The sequence below is a fragment of the Garra rufa genome, chromosome 20, assembly GCF_049309525.1.
Source record: "Garra rufa chromosome 20, GarRuf1.0, whole genome shotgun sequence".
NCBI lineage: Eukaryota > Metazoa > Chordata > Actinopteri > Cypriniformes > Cyprinidae > Garra > Garra rufa.
The window spans coordinates 35,716,836-35,737,851 of record NC_133380.1 but is presented as its reverse complement, the minus strand read 5'-3'; positions in this window follow the sequence as shown (position 1 = coordinate 35,737,851).

Genomic DNA, 21,016 nt, shown 5'->3' with positions numbered 1-21,016 from the left:
CCAGCACGTCTGGCAAGTGCTTCAACGGCTGCTAGAGAATCAGCTGTTCGTCAAGGCGGAGAAGTGCGAGTTCCACGTTAAGTCCGTTTCGTTCTTGGGACACATCATCTCGGTGGAGGGGATTCGCATGGACCCTGCTAAGGTAAGACACCTGACTCCCGAAAAGCCTTACAGCGGTTCCTGGGATTCACCAACTTTTATCGGCGGTTCATCAGGAACTTCAGACAGGTGTCGCCCCCTTTGACGGCGTTGACCTCCACCAAGATCAAATTTAGTTGGTCAGCGGCCGCCCAAGCGGCGTTTGATGAGCTTAAACACAGATTCACTCCAGCTCCCATTTTGGTAACCCCTGACCCCTCCCATCAATTTGGTGGAGGTCGACGCGTCAGAGGTGGGCGTCGGGGCCGTGCTCTCCCAGGTATCCCCTCTAGATAATAAGTTGCATCCTTGTGCCTTCTTTTCACACCGTTTGTCTCCCACAGAACGAAACTACGACATCGGTGACCGTGAGTTGTTGGCTGTTCTGGCTTTGGGGGAGTGGCGTCACTGGCTGGAGGGAGTGGCCCTTCCTTTCCTGGTGTGGACTGACCATAAAAATCTCCAATATATCCGGTCCGCCCGCCGGCTGAACGCCAGGTAGGCTCGCTAGGCTTCGTTCTTTGGGCGCTTCGACTTCACCCTGTCATACTGCCCAGGTTTGAAGAACGCCAAACCAGACACCTTGTCGCGGCTTTTCGCTCCGCCAGGCGAAGCGCCTCCCGACACCATAATTCCTTCGGGGTGTGTGGTGGGGGCGCTTACCTGGGGAATCGATGAGCGTGTCAAAAGAGTGCAGCGGGGAGTCAAGGTGCCCACAGGATGTCCGGCGGGTCTGCTCTTCGTGCCTGAGTCAGTCCACGCCGCCGTTCTCCAGTGGGGTCACTCATCCAGAGTCATGTGCCATCCAGACATGAGGAGGTCGTTGGCTGCCCTCAAATTCTCCTTTCGCTGGTCTGTTAATGCCGCTTCCTGTCCCTTCCCATCCCTGGTCGCATATTGACCTGGATTTTGTTGTCGGACTCCCTCCATCCAGTGGTAATACGGTGGTCCTCACTGAGGTGGATCGCTTTTCCAAAGCGGTTCACTTCATTCCCCTCACCAAGCTCTGACTGAGTGTGATTACTTGCATTTGATACAACATTCATTCTTCGGCTCAATCTCATATTCACAATAAAACATTAGTTTGAATGTTCGCTAAGGAAAGCGGTATCTTTATCGTAACATTACTATCCTTTTAATCTGTTAAGGGTCATTTCCAATGACAGCGCTGCTCAGTGCATATGTTGGCTGCATCAAATGTTTTTAAAAGTCAAAATATCTTCCGTTTACAATAGTGTTTATTTTTCAATATAAAAGTCTTCACTGCTGTCTCGTTAAAACATCTATCTCGTCTGTTGTTGCTATCTAATGGCGGAACAGTGTATCTAGTATCACCATCATGAACGCACACCGTTTCTCAATACTAAACACTATTATTAAATACTACTATAATTTATATAGTGAAAAAATGAATATATCTCATGTTTAACCACTATAGAGACATCAGAGCCAGCGGTAAATTCCAGAAGATCTGGCCGAGGTGAGGCAGCTCTCGGTGGGTTCATGAGTGTTGAACGGTCACTAACGACCTGGAGCTCACATGTCCGAAAAAGGCGACGCAAATTCTTAACTAGACATTATTTTTATTAACAGACTGCATATTTGAACTTTAAACAAGTACATTTTCAACTGAAAACCACTTAAAACTCCCTTCCGTGACATAAAAACATCATATTTATATAATTACAGTGGATTTGGGCATCTGCCATGACACTCGCTGTACTGAGTACCGCGAGCAGAGTGATACAATTACAAATGGTGAATAAAATGAAACTTTAGTTGAAAGTTATTTACATTTAAACTTCATTAAAATTATAATCTTGAAAAGCAATGTTCTTCCCGTTCTGCTAAATGCATTAAAACATGTTATCTTATGCACAAAATAGAGTATAATCACAATCATAACATACTAATAATGCCTCTAGACTTTGATAGACTATGAAACACTATGATAGACCACATCAAAGGGCACGAAATGAAATCAAAGAGCACGATTTGTTGCGGTTCATGAAAGCTGTCAGTAGACAGTAATATGTCTCCCAAAAACTATTAGGTTTGGCAGCAACTACAAAAATGTTCCCTGTGAGCCTTCTTGTCATAAAAGAAAAAAAACTGAAATAAAAAAGGGAAAATTGTCCTCTTGAGATCTGTTGAGTCCACAAGTGCAAAAATCACAGAGAAATGACAGATTTGCTCTGTGCTTTTGAAACATGTCTCAGGCCTTTCTACTTAAAATTGATCTAGTAAACAACACTCTATAAAATTGACTGAAAAATGGCTTTTTTTTTTTAAATAGTTGATATTTATAATAAAAATACATTTTGACATGTTTTAGCCAACAAATACTGCAATTAATAAAATATATTAATGTATAAATCTATAACATTTTAAACAAAACACGTCACCTACTGTTTATGCTTTACTTACTTTAAAATATACTTGGCTTACATACAGAAGAAAACATTGTCATAGTGAACATAAGCTTTAAGTCTGAAATGAATTCCAGTTGAATTAACTCTGGCCTGGCAAAGAATTTTCACTGAGACAGCATTTGCCATTATTACCTCAGGTAATCAGGTAATTAAGCCAAACCGACTGATGTCAGTGTACACCCTATTCATTTACTGCACTAATCAGTCTCAATAAGAAGCACAGCAGACAGCTTTCACAGAGAGCTGGGAATATAGGGAGGGAGAGGGAATTTGGCATGCCTTCAGTCCAAAGAAAGTCCTGGTAGCCACATTTTCTTAATATTTGTGGTTATATTCATATCTTCAGACTGAATTTTGGCACTGTAAATACATGATTCACAAACACTGTTTCAAAACTTAAACATCTGATGCAAGCAAGGTCTTGCCTGCCCAAGGTCTACAGTGAAGTCCAAATAAATCACTCTTCTGAAAATAATTCAATCCATCACTGATGGCTATTGCTATTTTTGCTTTAACATTGATTTGTAGTCAATGAAGTCAAACAGAGATGGATGTAATTATTGAACCTTTCCAATTTGCACCAGGAGGCTAATTGGTCTAACAACAAATAGCAAAATAAGAAACAAAGGACAATCTTGGGTTCAGTCACATAAGTAAACTAGGGAAACTCCTGATTACGCAGATGGATATTGATTTTTTTTCAATATGAGTTATTGCAGAGCAAATGTTACAGAACAGTTCTAAACAGATATGTTAGTATGTCAGTAATTAGACCGCTATATGTGTTGCTCGAAGATGCGATTGATTGAGATATCAAAAGTAAAGCATGATTAAGGGTACAAAAAGTGAGCTACTAGAGGGATTTCTTAAAGGGGTCATCGGATGCCCAGTTCATATGATGCTTTAGGGTCTTAATGAAAAGTCTATAATATACTTTGGTTAAAAATTCTCAATAGTAGTGTAAAAAACACCCTTTTACCTTGCCAAAATCAGCTCTGCAAAAACTCAACTCATTTGATTGCATGGTCCCTTTAAATGCAAATGAGCTCTGCTCGCCCCGCCCCTCTCTGCTGTGGGATGATGAGACGTGATGTTTACTTTAGCTGTGATTATCCGCAAAACTTGCCAACTAGTACATTATTAAGAAAGGCCATTTACAAAGATGCATTAAAAAAAAACTTATACTCACTTCTGCTGTGGGTGAAGCTGCATCAGGAACGATTTGCACGAACTAGACGCATATGTAGATCAGGATCGGCGCTTTCCTTTTAAAAACAAAAGTAAAGCTATTCTCTGCGTCTTCAGCTGCTTAGATGTCAGGAGTTATTACATCCAACAACAGAACACCTCAATCACTCAATCTGAGACATTCTTGTCTTCCCCCGCACCTGAGTCGACACAATGGCGATCGGAGTCGGACTGTTTTAGCTCGGTGAGGGCGGGTCTAAGGTAAGGCGCTCATGTCAATCAGCTATTGTGGGAGTGGCCTCTGTCTGTGTGCCGTCACACTGACAAGAAGCTGAGAATGACCTGCTTTTAAAAAGGGGATATTACTTTTCAAGATTAAAAAAAAACACTGGGTGGATTTTTATCATTGTAGGGTGGTTGTATACACAAACTGCTAACACACAATAATGTTCAAACAACATGTAAAAGTTAGTGTTGCATCCGATGACCCCTTTAAGAGTGACAGGCAACCACATCCAGGAGCAATAAACCTTGGCTACTAGAAAGTGGACATCTCTTTGTAACCAACTTAGTCTGTAAAACTCTCGCAGGAAATTACCAGCAAACATGCCTCTTGTCAAGGCCACAGAAGGGTTATGAGCTACGGGTTCCTGTGAAAAGCACTTTGTTATCGTTATGATCTCTCTATGAGCTCTGTGAGGATGATAAACGTCTCAAGGAACATTCACACCTCCCACAAATGATTGGATTCTATTACATAGTGGGCTCAAGAGATGAGGCTGTCAGAAAGATTAGGGACGGCATTGCACCGGTCCACCCCAGGTTTACGAGCTCAGCGTGTCTTTTGTATGAAACAACTAAAAACCCACGCAGCGGCCGCTGTTGATTTACGACATGTTCTGTAGATCCCCCTACAGTGTGTGCATGGAGGCTGTATTGCAAAGCCTACCGATACTTTCTGCAGTTACAATTATGACAATGTTTGACCAGAAATTAAATATCAGTTATAGGGACTACAGAACATATACATTTAGAAGTTTATTTTAAAATGCAAAGTAAATGTTCTGTAAACACATTTTTACAACACTATAAGTGTGTCCCATCAGGTGAAAAAAAGTTCTACACACACTTGCGGTCTTCATGCTCACTTGAACTCACAGCACCAAATACAGGAAATATGTGTATAAGTAGTCAAGTGGTCAAGTGCAAAGACCGCGAGTGTGGTTATTTGGACAGGGCAATTCTCAGAAACCAAATGTTGCTGGCTGCTGTATTTAAATAGGAGTCTTTTCTAATTATCTCAATCCCAGCCAGATTTGCTCTTAGTGTAAATAGATATTCTGGTAAATTACATTAACATTAATATTACAACTTACTTTAAAGGTGCTTTTTCATAAATTACATTAAAATTCAAAGTATTACCTTTGGTAATCTAAAATACTTTTCAGATATAACTGAAAATAAATTGCCCATAACTGGGCAAAAACATTGTCTTACTGTGTATAAAAGGCTAAAACATTGAGAAAAAGAGATGCATTTTCAAATTGATCTAGATTAAAATGTATGTAGCCTCAGGGCCGCTGCTGGCCAAATGGGTGCCCTAAGCAGATATTTACTTTTGTGCCCCCCCTCCCCCAAATATTACGGGAGTAAAAATAAAATAATAATAAAAACATCTACTATAGGGGCCAAAATAGAACTTCATTCAAATAAAAGTAAATACATAAATACAGTGTATCGTTTATAAATTACAATTGTAGCAAAAAAATACAAACTAAAATGACACTTTAAATAAAACATTTAAAAATGTGAAATCTTAACAAAATAAACAATAATAAACTGAAATAAAATCAACACTGTCATCTGCTAGAGCTTTCCAAAGTTCAGACTTTTGCTTTTTCTTGAGGCAAAGTCGTAAATGAGCTCTTCATATGATAAAGGCTTTGCTAATTCAGGACTTTGGTGCCCTTTTCAGGCATTTCCATTAAAATTGTAATGTAAACTGTTAATTTTGTATTAGATTATGTATTTTAACACTGATATTTAATGACACCATATGGTAATTATTAATCAATAATCATAAATGCCTCTGTGTTTTAATATAATGCATTTTAAGTCATTTTGTTTACTTAGATCTGCTTGTATTCATATTAAGAAAGATGCGTTAGTCGTGAAATTACTACCGACATTAAAACACATTATTAACGTCGACAGAATAAAATAAAGTTTGACAGGATTATGAACGCACCTGAAAGTGATGCACGGGCTTCATCTTGGGCTATTTTTTTTCTTCTTTCGTTTCTCGGCGCCGGACTGTTGATGTCTCTTTTCAGGACCAGGCATATTGGCCAAATTATACATGGCCAAATAGCGGTAGAGGTGAGGGCGCGTCATCACGTATCAATTACTAGCCTACTCTGCGTTCACCGTCAAATGCAATATGTATATTATTAATATTAATGTATTATTATAATATATAAAAACGTTTTTTTTTTTTGAGCAGCTGGGATGGTGCCCCCCTGGGAGTTAGTGCCCTACGCAGACTGCGTACTCTGCGTATAGGGAGCGGCGGTACTGTGTAGCCTAATATTTATATTAATAAAACACTCATTCCTGTTACTATTACTCAGTTACTATAGATGAGTATAAAGTAACAGGACTAAACTTTTAGGATAAAATTAGTAAATACATAAAATATAGCCACATGAAGTACATTCAAATATTATGAGGATACTCAGCAAATTAAAGTGATTAATCGAAGATTTGTATTTTTAAAATAAACAAGTAACATCTAAGAAATAATTTAGGTAATTAATTAATGCCACTCCCTGCCACCATTACAATATCATCAATATAAAAAGTATAAAGGTATAAAAAGTCTTTTACATTTGCCAAAAGTAAAACTTTTTTATATTAAAAACAAACAAGCAAGCCCTGCCTAGATTTGAAAAGTAACGTAAAAGTAATGTAACGCATTACTTTAGATAAAAAGTAACTAAGTAACGTAATTAGTTACTGTTTTAGGGAGTAACTCAATATTGTAATGCATTACTTTTAAAAGTAACTTTCCCCAACACTGGTTTTAGGTAGTTTTTAATATTTTTTAATTAAATATTTGATATTTGCAGTCAGATTAATGTGCAGGACACTTAACAATAAAATGTATTTTATAGTTCATTTTTATGCATATTTGTATGGTGGAATGGCCCAAATACAATAATTTTGAGAGAGTTATATTAACAAATATCCTGGCTCTTCCAAGCTTTAAAATGACAGTGAATAGGTGTTGAAATAAAGTGCATCCATCCATCATTATAAGTATTCCACGCAGCTCTATGGTGTTAATAAAGGCCTACTGAAGCAAATCAATGCGTTTTTGTAAGAAAAATATCCTTATTTAAAGCTTTATAAACAATAATCTCTAGTTTTCGCATAACTGTCTGACACACGTTCACCAGAGAATGGCGAGAAACAAGTTTTGTTTACAGCAAAGGAAAACCAGTCTTGCCTAATATAGCCTAGTATAGCTGATGACTGAGTGGCGTTAATGCTTTTTACCATTTTAAGTATTCTGGGCTTCTCAGAGCAACCCGTAACAACACAAACGCTCCTGCAATGAGAAAATGGTGCACATGACTGAGCAATGAGGAGACTTGTGATGTGCTGGGAACACAGAGGCAGAATTGTTAACGTTTCTACTTTTTTTTTTTTTTTTTACTCAAAATGATTATGACATTAGTGGCAGTGACTTAATTACAGATAGATGTGTAACAGACTGTGACTTCCTTAATATAATTTTCTTAATTTGACATTGTGAAGAAAAAAACTAAAGTCAGATTGCTTGGCAGAGGCAAATAGCAGGGTAGCTGCGTTGATTTTAACTTAATTATAAAACGGGATATTCATGAAAATTCTAATCTGCAATCATGTGTGTCCCTCACAACCGTTTAGCATGCTGATTGCTGTTTAACATTTAGACGCTCATTATTGTCACGGATTGGTCAGGTTCTGCACCCACAATCACTCCCAGATCACCGTCACCTGAGTATTGATTAATGAACACCTGCACGTAATCATCACCAACACATAAAAGACACTCTCCACACACCACTCATTGTCCGGGCTCGTTCCAGAGAAAGCGGACTTCCAGTAACTCTTGGCGAGTATCACTATCGAGATTACTTACCCAATTGTACTTACCTTATCTCTGTCTCGTTCCAGTCTTCCAAGCGCCAGTCCTCTGTGTCTTCTCAGTATCCTGTCATTAGCGGTGTGTGGCCGTAAGCTGACTTCCACGTCAGCGGAGGGTGGTGGATCCACGAACTCTCTGAACCCCTCTGGCTTTCGTTCTTGGAATCCTCCAGTCTCGCCACCTAAAACGGAAAGGACCTGTTACTCTCTTCACGTTACCATCCAGCTCAGTATTCATCACTTCAAGTCTTGCTCACCTTCACGAACTCACCATTCACCTCCGGCACTGCTGCTTGTATAAATAAAACACCATTTGTATAACACTTACCTTCTTGTCCCGTCTGCTTCATAACAGAAGCCCGGACCATAACAGTAAGCAGCATGAGTGCTCAGGATCCATTCCAGGAACTGGTGGATAATCTGCGGAAGGTTTTGTTGTCATCCCCATCTGTCACCCCTTCCGCACCACCGGCACCCGTACCTCCATGCACTTCTTCGGAACCACCATCCAGTCCCATGGCCCGACCAGCGCCCTACGCTGGCGGGGCGGAGGAGTGCAATGGATTTCTACTGCAATGTTCTCTTGTCTTTACTATGCAACCAGCGCTCTATCCTACAGACCAGTCTAAAATAGCGTTTATCACCTCTCTTCTCACAGGACCAGCTTTGAAGTGGGCCGAATCGATGTGGCAGCAAAGCGGGCCGACCACTCGTTCCATCCAGGCATTCATCAATCACTTCAAAGAGGTGTTCAACCGTACAGACGGGGAAGTATCAGCGGGTGAGCAGCTCTATCACTTATCACAAGGATCGATGTCCACTCATGAGTATGCTTTACGGTTTCGAACCCTAGCCGCTGCCAGTGGATGGAACGAGCGGTCGTTGCTGACCACCTATCGTCTCGGGCTCGAACCCCGTCTTCGCCTCCAACTAGCTGCGTTGGATGACGCTATGGGTCTGGAGCGTTTCATACAGCAATCCATCAGATGTTCTGACCGCATGCAATCATATCATACTCTCTCCGATGTCTCTCCTAATGCACTCCTCCGCCCAGTGGAGACCGCCAGCCCTCCAGAACCAGAGCCGATGATACTTGAATCTGGTAGACTATCATCCGCTGAGCGACAGAGAAGGCTGACCCGGGGTCTGTGTCTCTATTGTGGAGCCAGTGGGCATGTTCGGATGAAATGCCCCCTTCGTCCTGTTCCTACCGCGGTGAGTGTCATCCAATCCGAAGTTGAAAAGATGTATCCTCTGTCTACATGTGTTCAGTTAACCACCTCCACATCTTCTGTCATAGCCCACGCTCTCATCGACTCCGGGTCAGCGGGGAACTTCATCTCGGGGAGCCTCTGTCGCCAGTTACAGCTCCGAACCGAAGCTTCGTCGAGCGTCTACCAGATTCAGCCCATAACACGTTCCATCACAGCACGACCCCGTATCCATCGTAAATGCCAACCCATCCACCTTCAGATAGGAGCTCTTCACCAAGAACTCATCCAACTTCTGGTTCTGGAGGGGGCCACCATGGACATCATCTTGGGGCGCCCGTGGCTGGTGAAGCACAATCCCATCATCTCTTGGGGCAATGGAGAGGTAATCCGGTGGGGTCATGACTGTTTTCCAGAGTGCTTTCCAGAAGCTCCACGCCCTATACCAAGACCCATTCCTGTCTGCGCCACATCCATCGAGAGCCCTTTGGAGCAACGATCCACCGAGGTTCCGGATACCTACTCCTCTTTCCAGGACGTCTTCTGCCCCAAGAGAGCTTCCCAGCTACCTCCCCATCGGCCATGGGACTGCGCCATAGACCTGATTCCTGATGCTCCTTTGCCCAGAGGAAGGATCTACCCGTTGTCACTTCCGGAGACTAAGGCCATGGAGGAGTATATTCACGAGGCTCTCCAGCAAGGATACATTCGTCCCTCCACTTCTCCCGCTGCATCCAGCTTCTTTTTCGTGGCGAAAAAGGATGGAGGGCTGCGGCCGTGTATTGACTACCGCATCCTGAATCAAGCCACAGTCAAGTTCAAATATCCCCTTCCTCTCGTCCCAGCGGCCCTCGAACAACTCCGGTCAGCCACCATCTTCACGAAATTGGACCTCCGCAGCGCTTACAATCTGGTGAGAATACGGAAGGGGGATGAGTGGAAGACGGCCTTCGTGACCCCTACAGGCCACTATGAGTATTGCGTCATGCCCTATGGCCTGGTCAACGCCCCTTCCGTATTCCAAAACTTCATGCATGAAGTCCTCCGGGAGTTTCTCCATCGGTCAGTAATTGTCTACATTGACGATATCCTCATCTACTCCCGGAGTGAGACTGAACACATCCACCACGTTGCGGAGGTCCTCCAGAAACTCAGGGAACACCAACTCTTCTTGAAAGCAGAAAAATGTTCATTCCACCTTCCATCCGTTCAATTCCTGGGATACATCATCGACCGTGAGGGTATTCGTATGGACGAGAGGAAGGTGTCATCTGTCATGTCCTGGCCTAAACCCTCTTCTGTCAAAGAACTCCAGAGATTCCTCGGTTTTGCTAATTTCTACCGCCGTTTCATTCAAGGTTATAGTATCATCACAACTCCATTAACCAACCTACTCAAAGGAAAACCAACTAAACTTACCTGGAACCCCGAAGCCGCCGCAGCCTTCCAATCCCTCAAGGACGCCTTCACCCAGACTCCTATTCTGCGCCATCCAGATCCAGACCTTCCTTTCGTGGTGGAGGTGGATGCATCTACCTCGGGAGTCGGAGCGGTTCTCTCCCAACATCACGGAACTCCACGTTTACTCCATCCATGTGCCTACTTCTCCCGGAAGTTCAGCCCGGCGGAGAAGAACTATGACATCGGCAACCGGGAACTTCTCGCCATCAAGCTCGCCCTGGAGGAGTGGCGACACTGGTTGGAGGGAGCCAATCATCCTTTCCTGGTACTCACAGATCATAAAAACCTCCAATACCTCCGTGATGCAAAAAGGCTGTGCCCACGTCAGGCCAGGTGGGCACTGTTCTTTTCAAGGTTCCACTTCTCCATCTCCTATCGTCCCGGTCCAAAAAATATAAGAGCAGATGCCCTGTCTAGAATCCACGACTCCACTGATTCCACTGAACCTCCCAGCAATATCCTCCCACAAGACATCTTCATCAACCCCATCGAATGGTCTGCTCCCCCTAGTGTCGCTACTCCTGCTCCTCGCCCTCCGCCGGGCTGCCCTCCTGATCGACGTTACATTCCTAGGACACAACGGGTAGATCTCATTCGCTCCATCCACACTTCCCTGGGCACTGGACATCCCGGGACCAACAACACCCTCTCGCTGCTATCCGAGCGCTTCTGGTGGCCTGGGATGGCAAGGGATGTGCAGCGGTTCATCCAGGGGTGCAAGGAGTGTGCCATGTCCAAAAGTCCCAGGCATTTGCCCGCAGGTAAACTCCATCCCTTGCCAATCCCGAACCGCCCCTGGTCACACCTGGGAGTGGATTTTATGACGGACTTACCAGCATCGGATGAAAACACCTGCATCTTTGTCATAGTGGATCGATTCTCCAAGTTCTGCAAGTTACTGCCCCTGAAAGGACTACCCACTGCCTTTGAAGCAGCCCAACTCCTGTTCAATCACGTCTTCCGTCAGTATGGAATACCTGAGGATATTGTATCGGACCGCGGTCCTCAGTTTATCTCCCGTCTATGGAAATCCTTCTTCCGTCTCCTAGGTGTGACCGTCAGCCTCTCCTCTGGCTATCATCCGCAGTCCAATGGCCAGACGGAGAGGAAAATCCAGGAAGTGGGGCGGTTCCTCCGGACCTTCTGCCACAACCACCAGAACTCCTGGAACCAGTTCCTGGGCTGGGCAGAGTATGCCCAAAATTCACTGCGGCAACCGTCCACCGGCCTCACACCATTCCAGTGCGTTCTCGGATTCCAACCACCGCTATTTCCCTGGAATGGTGAACCATCTGAGGTCCCCGCAGTGGATCTCTGGTTCCGGGAGAGCGAGAGGGTCTGGGACGAAGCACATCACCACCTACAGAGGGCAGTACGCAGACAGAAAGCCTTCGCGGATCGGAGGAGGGCCCCAGCCCCAGAATTCAGGCCAGGCGATCAAGTGTGGCTTTCCACTCGAGATATCCGTCTGCGACTGCCCTCCAAGAAATTAAGTCCCAGGTTTGTTGGTCCCTTCAACATCCTGGAACAGGTCAACCCCGTCACCTACAGGCTTCAACTCCCACCTGAATATCGCATTCACCCCACCTTCCATGTCTCACTACTGAAACCATTTCATCCACCTCTCACTCTCTCCACAGAACCTGACCACGAAGAAGAACCTCCTCCCCCCCTCATGCTGGAAGATGGAGCCGTCTACTCCGTCCGGGAGATTCTCCGGTCTCGTCGTCGTGGTGGTCTACTCGAGTACCTGGTTGACTGGGAGGGTTATGGACCAGAGGAGAGGTCATGGGTCCCAAGAGATGATATTCTAGATCCCACGCTCACTGAGGAGTTCCACGCTAGTCATCCTGAGTTTCCTGCACCCCGAGGACGAGGTAGACCACCACGGCGCAAGAGACTTCGGCCCTCAGGAGCGGGCCCTGGGGAGGGGGGTAGTGTCACGGATTGGTCAGGTTCTGCACCCACAATCACTCCCAGATCACCGTCACCTGAGTATTGATTAATGAACACCTGCACGTAATCATCACCAACACATAAAAGACACTCTCCACACACCACTCATTGTCCGGGCTCGTTCCAGAGAAAGCGGACTTCCAGTAACTCTTGGCGAGTATCACTATCGAGATTACTTACCCAATTGTACTTACCTTATCTCTGTCTCGTTCCAGTCTTCCAAGCGCCAGTCCTCTGTGTCTTCTCAGTATCCTGTCATTAGCGGTGTGTGGCCGTAAGCTGACTTCCACGTCAGCGGAGGGTGGTGGATCCACGAACTCTCTGAACCCCTCTGGCTTTCGTTCTTGGAATCCTCCAGTCTCGCCACCTAAAACGGAAAGGACCTGTTACTCTCTTCACGTTACCATCCAGCTCAGTATTCATCACTTCAAGTCTTGCTCACCTTCACGAACTCACCATTCACCTCCGGCACTGCTGCTTGTATAAATAAAACACCATTTGTATAACACTTACCTTCTTGTCCCGTCTGCTTCATAACAATTATGGGGTATTAGGGGTAATAATGACAATAACGACTTTCTCAAATCAAATTTATCAGATAATTCAGTTTAATGAAATCAACAGTGTGACAGATGACTGAAAGAGCATCAAATTGCATTCAAAACAACATATTTTGCCATTATGAATACAAAAATGTTAGATAAAGGCCACCAGATTTAAAAAGAACGGCGATCTGATATTATTATAATATACAACTATTTAACTATGACTAAATAAATTGCCTGCATAAATTAAGTAGATATTAAATCACACAAGCCACATTTATGCTGTACATTTCTAATGAAAGATTAAACTGTGCTGCCCTCTAGTGTTAACTTTTTACACACCGACTGTATTTTACTGTAGGGCTGTGGTTAGTGGTTGGTTTTGTATGCCTACAGTGCATTGTGAGTTTATGTAGGAGTGATTTGTAAATACAGGTCAGCATTCTGTCAACTTCATAATGTTCAGACATTAAGGGGACATTAACACTGTTTTTTCATGCACCTGTCAAGTTTGAGATTTTGGGCTTTTTTTGGGCTGTTTTTTCAGACTTGTGGAAAGAAAACACCCAAAAGAAACTGTTAAGTGTTTCTTTTATAGCACTTCATCTATTTGTGTCAATAAATTTCAATTACAATACATATTTTTAAAGGCCGTTTTCTCAATATGAGTTTTTCTCCTACACTGAGCCATAAATCTCCACTTCAGTAGCACTTACACACACCAGACTTTACATTTTTATTCCTGTCTATATTCTGAAGGTTTTTACAGAGGGATTTGTTCATATATAATTTGCTTGATTTTATACAGCATTTTATTATTTTTTCTGAATTATGGAGTGACAAAATGAGAGAAAAATAAACAAGAATTTTGAAACTGACTTCATCCAGTGTTTAGATTTTTGAACTAGAAATGTATACAAACTAGCACATATTTCATTAAATAATGCCTCATTTGCATACCTAAACCTAACATTTTAGAAAACTTGTAATGCAAAAAATGTTTGCAATTACCAATGTAATCAATCAACTGGGCAAGTAAGGTGATAACTATTATTATTATTATTTTTTTTTTTTATTTTTTTTTTTTTTACCCTATTCAATTGCAGTGTCTCGCCTTAAAGGAGTAGTTCACTTTCAGAACAAAAATTTACAGATAATGTACTCACCCCCTTGTCATCCAAGCAGGGTCCGAAATTAACACTCGCCACTCGCCAAATGCGAGCAAATTCTCTGTCTGGCGAGTTAAATTTAAAGCGCCATCCGCCACATGGCGAGTAAATCTTTTCCCCAGTAACGTTAATCAGTATGAGTATCACGGATCTCTGTGATGCTCCCCCGGTCGGGCCAGTGCTGCCTTGTCAATAAAGTTTAATTTGCCGTGCGCAAATACAGTCTATGGTGCGTTCACACCGAGAGCCAAGCGAATATGCGCATCGCGTCACTCGCTGTAGTTTTTCCCGTCACTAGCGCGAATAACAAGAAGGCGCGATCAACCATGGCAGAGATAAATACGATCGCAGCTTTGTACCTGTTGTGTTAGTCCTAAATACACCAGAAAGCCAAATGCCGATGTGTCTGGGTTCACAGCACAGTAATGTATCACAGATATATCTCAAGAATTCTTCTATAAACAAAGTGTAGAGAGAGTTTAAATAAGAGATTTATCTTACGGTACAGAGAGAGTCGTTGATTATAATAGAGCTCTGTGATATCGGAAACTAAGATGAGTGACAGCTTTTAATATTTTTTATGGGAGTTTGTAAATTAGATATTGATTTAATACAGCAGTTAAAAGAACAAGAAGTTATTATTAAGTGACTTACATTGTCTGACAATAACACTATGGCTGATTTTCCGTCGTCAAAATTATTCTGGGCCAAGTCACACTGCTGTGTTTGATTGTAAATGTGCAACGGTTCTGCGCGTCTCCATTCAAACACAGCGGTGTGTCGTTTATAAGTGAACGCTTTAGTGAAATGATTCAATTTCCCATTCTTCAAGAGAGTCACTTGCTTTATTCTTGAATGAACCATGCATTCAAATGAATCTAATGAATATGATTCAGTGATCAATTTCAGTTTCGTGCCGCCACCTGCTGGTATATATTTTTAGTTATTGAAATCTTAAAAACTTCTTTAAATTATCAATTGTATTTAAAGAAAAGTTATGCTGAATAAAAAGTGTATGTATAGTTATATTTGTCTGTTGACACATTTAAAATATGTGGCTAAGAAATAAATATTAACTTTTTTTTTTCTTTTGGGCTGGGCCAGTAAAAATGTTGGCAGGGCAAGTAATAATCTGAACTACTGGCCTGATCGGGCCAGTAGAAAAATTCCTTAGCGTTGAACCCTGCTGTGGCAAAAAGACTGCGTCAGAAGCAGGAGGCCAGATTTCATGGACAAAGAAAAAAAGGAGTCTGACTAGATCAGATAGTTTGTTAAAAACATTTCAATTTATATAAAAAAATCTAAAATGACCAAAAAGTTGTTTTTCTTATTGATGTTTTAATTGTCACTCCTCTCTGTCCGGAGCACACATAATATACAGAATAACGTGCTTTGGATATATCTGTGTTAAATCGTTCAGAATTTTGGCAGGTAAAAAATAAGTTTGTCCGGTGGATTTTTTAATCCACCGGCCAACTTGGCCGGTGTATCAAAAACTTAATTTCGGTCCCTGCATCCAAGATATTCATGTCTTTCTTTCTTCAGTCGTAAAGAAATTATGTTTGTTGAGAAAAACTTTTCATGATTTCTCTCCATATACTGGACTTCTATGGTGCCCCGAGTCTGAACTTCCAAAATGCAGTTTAAATGTGGCTTCAGAGGGCTCTCAATGATCCCAGCCAAGGAAGAAGGGTCTTAACTAGTGAAATGATGGGTTATTTTCTAAAAACATTTACAACTTATATACTTTTTAATCTCAAACGCTCTTCTTGCCGAGCTAACCAAGACGAGCAACTGAGGTTAAAAAGTATATAAATTGTAATTTTTTTTAGAAAATAACTCATCATTTTGCTAGATAAGACCCTTCTTTCCTCAGCTGGGGTCGTTTAGAGCCCTTTGGAGCTGCATTTTGGAAGTTCAAACTCGGGGCCACCATAGAAGTCCATTATATTGAGAAAAATCCTGAAATGTTTTACTGAAAAAAACATAATTTTCTTACGACTGAAGAAAGAAAGACATGAACATCTTGGATGACAAGGGGGTGAGTGCATTACCTGTAAATTTTTGTTCTGAAAGTGAGCTACTCCTTTAAGATAAAGTTATGGTTAAGCGATCAATGACTCTAAAGGACTCCTTATTTTCCCCCACATCAGTGTTAATGTACACAGTTGTCTGCGGGAATGTGTAAAAGTTCACAAATGCACCACCATAAAACAGTTTAACCTCAAAATGTGCCTTGAAGAGTTTACTGAATGCCCCAAAGGAGTTGTTTGCCTGACATGGAATGAGATGCTTATTAAGTGTCATGTAGAAGCTGTCAGTCAGGCTTTTCTGACATCCAAAAGCAAGAAGGTATGCACACTCAATAACTGCCCTATTGTAAAAACAAAAGTACACAGCATGATCAAACATTTAATTACATATTTTGAGAAGAAAAAAAAAAAAAACTAAACCGCTCCACAGCAAATTTACAATGTTGAGACCAGTGGTGGACGAAGTACACAAATCAAGTACTTGAGTAAAAGTACAGATACGTATAATAGAATATTACTCCAGTAAAAGTAAAAGTACTCCTTTTTCCATTTTACTTGAGTGAAAGTACAAAAGTACTACATTTTTTGTGTACTTAAGTAAAAAAGTACTGACATATTTTGCAATTTTATAAAGGCTATAAATTTATATTAGCATATATATTTTTTATAATCCTACTATAAGCCTTGGTTTTTCCCAAAATAACCACTAGCCTATATGGAGTCAAGATAGATTTTTGTTGTTGATATGGTCTACGTTGACAATGTTCACTGTGAAGCTTATATTGCATTGTAACGTTACCTGAGAGAAAACTGATTTAACCATCTCATTTTCACCAGTAAGAAAAGTGTTTTAAAGCTTGTTATTTTGCGGAACGGCACAGTTATAAATGATATGAGAATAAGGCCTGAAGTTTGGAAGAAAAATGTAATTATATTTTCATAATATTTTTCTTTTTTCTCAAACATTGTCTGTGGTGTAAAAACACCCCTGGCCAAATGTCCCCAGAGGGCATCACTTCCCACTTTGATAATTTCTGTAGTTACCATCTGAACATCACATCTTTTCTTTTCCCTCAGATGTAATCTGTCTAGGTGGTTGATTATAAATATTTGGACTTCATATCTGAAAATTACCTCAACTTAGCACCAGCAAGCTTGTTAGCTAGACAGTTAGCATCAGCTAACAATATTTGGGTGAATGACGGATAAGGATTTAAAATGTGAAAAAAAATAAAACTGGCAAAAAATTTAAATGTTAGGACTTTCTATACTTATTACAGTGTTGTGTATGTAATGCAATGATATTTACACATTTCAAGAATGTAATTAACCATTTTTTTTGATGAATCAGATCTTTTTCCTCATGAAAATGTCATTCCTGGGTAACGTAATGAATTTTTAAATTAATTACATTTCTACCATTGTTGGCATATACAAATGTACTGATTTCCATATTTGGAGCTCAACAAACAATTAGTGCTCAGAAAACTACATTTTAATCACAATTAATATAACCAATTTGGGATTTCTTATAGGCACAGGCTCATTTTTGGCTGCTGCTAATTCAAAAATTCAGAACCAAATAAAAAAAAACCTGGAAAATGTTTAAAAATGTTTTTCAATAAAGTAAATAAGACTTGTTTTATCATTAACTCAACAAAAAACTGAATTGTGTAATCTAACACACAAATATGGGTTAAATGAATTGCCCGTGTCATTGTTAGCCGGAATGACATACTGTTAGACGGAATGACATTCTGCAATATTTTTCAGGATTACCATAAAAACCATCATCAGTATAATTTTTCTTTCCAACACTCAAACTTGAAACAAAGTAAGATACACTTGACAGTTGCAAAACTCACAGTTTTTAATGATTTAAAAAAAGTACAACAGGCTTTTTGGGACACCAATTTCATTACAATCGTATTTTCTAAATATTACAGTAAATCTGTAAAATTATAATGCTTCATAAACAATGGCCAGGGGTATAGTGTATAATGTGTAATAACACATTACACTGCTAAAACATTTAGGCTTATTGCAAATGAGTGTGAACCTATTTCGATTAAAGGAACATTTCACTTTTTTTGGAAATAGGCTCATTCTCCAACTCCCCCGAGTTAATAAGTTGATTTTTACCGTTTTGAAATCCATTCAGCCGTTCTCCTGTTCTGGCGATATCACTTTTAGCATAGCTTAGCATAGATCATTGAATCCTATTAGACCAATAGCATCGCGTTCAAAAATGACCAACGAGTTTCCATATTTGTTGTATTTAAAACTTGACTCTTCTGTAGTTATATCATGTACTAAGACCAGTGGAAATGCAAAGCTGCGAGTTTCTTGGCTGATAAGATTAGGAACTACACTTCCATTCCGGCGTAATAGTCAAGGAAGTTTGCTGCTGTAATATGGCCGAAGCAGGCGGAGTATTATCAGAAATATTCCCAGCTAGTTTAGCATTTGCACATGTGCTGCGTGATATTACTGCTCCTGCTTCGGCCATATTACGGCAGCAAACTTCCTTGACTATTGCGCCGGAATGGGAGTGTAGTTCCTAATCAGCCTAGAAAATTGAAGCTTTGCATTTCCACCGGTCTTAGTACACGATATAACTACAGAAGAGTCAAGTTTTAAATAGGACAAATATCGAAACTCGTTGGTCATTTTTGAACGTGATGCTATTGGTCTAATAGGATTCAATGATCTATGCTAAGATATGCTAAAAGTGATATCGCCAGAACAGGAGAACGGCTGAATGGATTTCAAAACGGTAAAACTCAATTTGTTAACTCGGGGGGAGTTGGAGAATGAGCCTATTTCCAAAAAAAGTGGAGTGTTCCTTTAATATTTCAAGTTTGCTTGTTACTGACACATTATTGTTCCACTGAATCATCACCATAATATCTTGCTCTCTATTTTTAAAGATACTCAGCCCTAGCTTCTGCATCTGTGTTTATTCTGGCTCTGAACCGTCTCTGCCTCTCTTTATTAGACAGAGGCATCTGGAAGAACAGAATTGACCTTAAAACACCAGAAGCTATACAAAAGTTTTAAAATGGGTAACACTTTATAATAACGGCACGCTATTAATCATTAGTTAAACATTAGTAAACAGTTAATTCATCATTTATAACGCATTAAAAGACATTAATAAGAAGTTTATAAATACAGCTATAAATGCTTTATTCTTGATTTAAAAGCATATCTATAATGTGTTTAATAATTGTATTTCCATACTTTAATTTCATACTTGTTGGTAGGCTTATAAATCAAGCATTAAGAATTTATAGCTGCATTTTAAATCGTAAATTTATTGATGAATTAACTGTTTAATGATGTTTAAATAATGATTAATAACGTGTAGTTATTATAAAGTATTACCAAATGTGGATATATTAATAATAATGATTACATTATTCATGATTTGACCATTAACATTACAAAAGTTCAATTCAATGATAATTAAATGTGAATCATATGAAATCAAGATGAATGACAGCAAAAATACGGCAAAAAACATACAATTATGTAAATAATGTTAATGTTAATAATATAACTATAATAACTATACCTAAAAGTTTACAAATGTTAATTAAAAACTAGATTGTTATGCCTATGTCATTCAGGATAACGGATGACATGTCCTGGCTAACAGAGATTTTTTGTTATCCAAGAATGACATGTTGTCATCCAGGAATGACAAAACGAATATTTTTCTTTATAATCAGGCACTAATTTAACCACCTATGGAAAACTACAACTTAGCCATCATCGCTTTAAGGTAATCTTTTAGATCAAATAGATAGTTTTTTTATATAAAAACATTATAAATAGTTTGTCAGTGTTATCCAAAAGGACACATGATATTGCTACAAAGTGCATCAGTGACCGAAAAGGTCAAAATATCAGTATTTTAAGAGACGCTTAGTCACCTTTGCACATGTTCTGGTGCTCATTCAGGGTCTTCTTTTTGATACAATATTATGTCACATGACATACCACAATGCATTATGGTCTAAAATGGTCATTGGTGTCTGTTATCCAGGAATGACATTACAGAAATCACAATTTGGGGACAAAAGTCTTTCTGTCATTAAAATTTAATTAAACTTAGTATTATAACCATATTTGCAGGTATCGTTTAAAACATCAATATAATTATGCCCAAGTAGATTTTAAATATTTTTATTTTTATTATTTACATATTTATTGTATTTTTGTACTCAGATTTTAAGCCGGGACAGTTACCCGGAATGACGTTTTGGGACTTTTGAGCTCAATAGTTCCTTAAAGATTAATTATTTATAATGAATTCTCACAAGAGTAATTAAAGAGGGGAAAGTTGAGTCATTTAATGAAATGCATTTAAAAATGTATAAATTTTTAATATTATGAATATGCTTTGGACACCAGAATTGACATGCCACGTCATTGACCCATTTACTTTTCAGTATGGTTATGAATAAACATTTATTTCTGTATACTAGGCTAATTGATTCAAACAATATAAAAAAGTATACCGTTAATAAACAATATAAAAACAGACGTCACATAGGGCTAAATGCGTAGCATTTTAATAAAACTGTTGAGGTTACAGCAGCGAGGAATATGAACGTGTAACGTTATGAGTTATTTGATTTAATCTGTTTTATTTTAATGTTTCGTTTTTTTACCTAAAAAGAGACG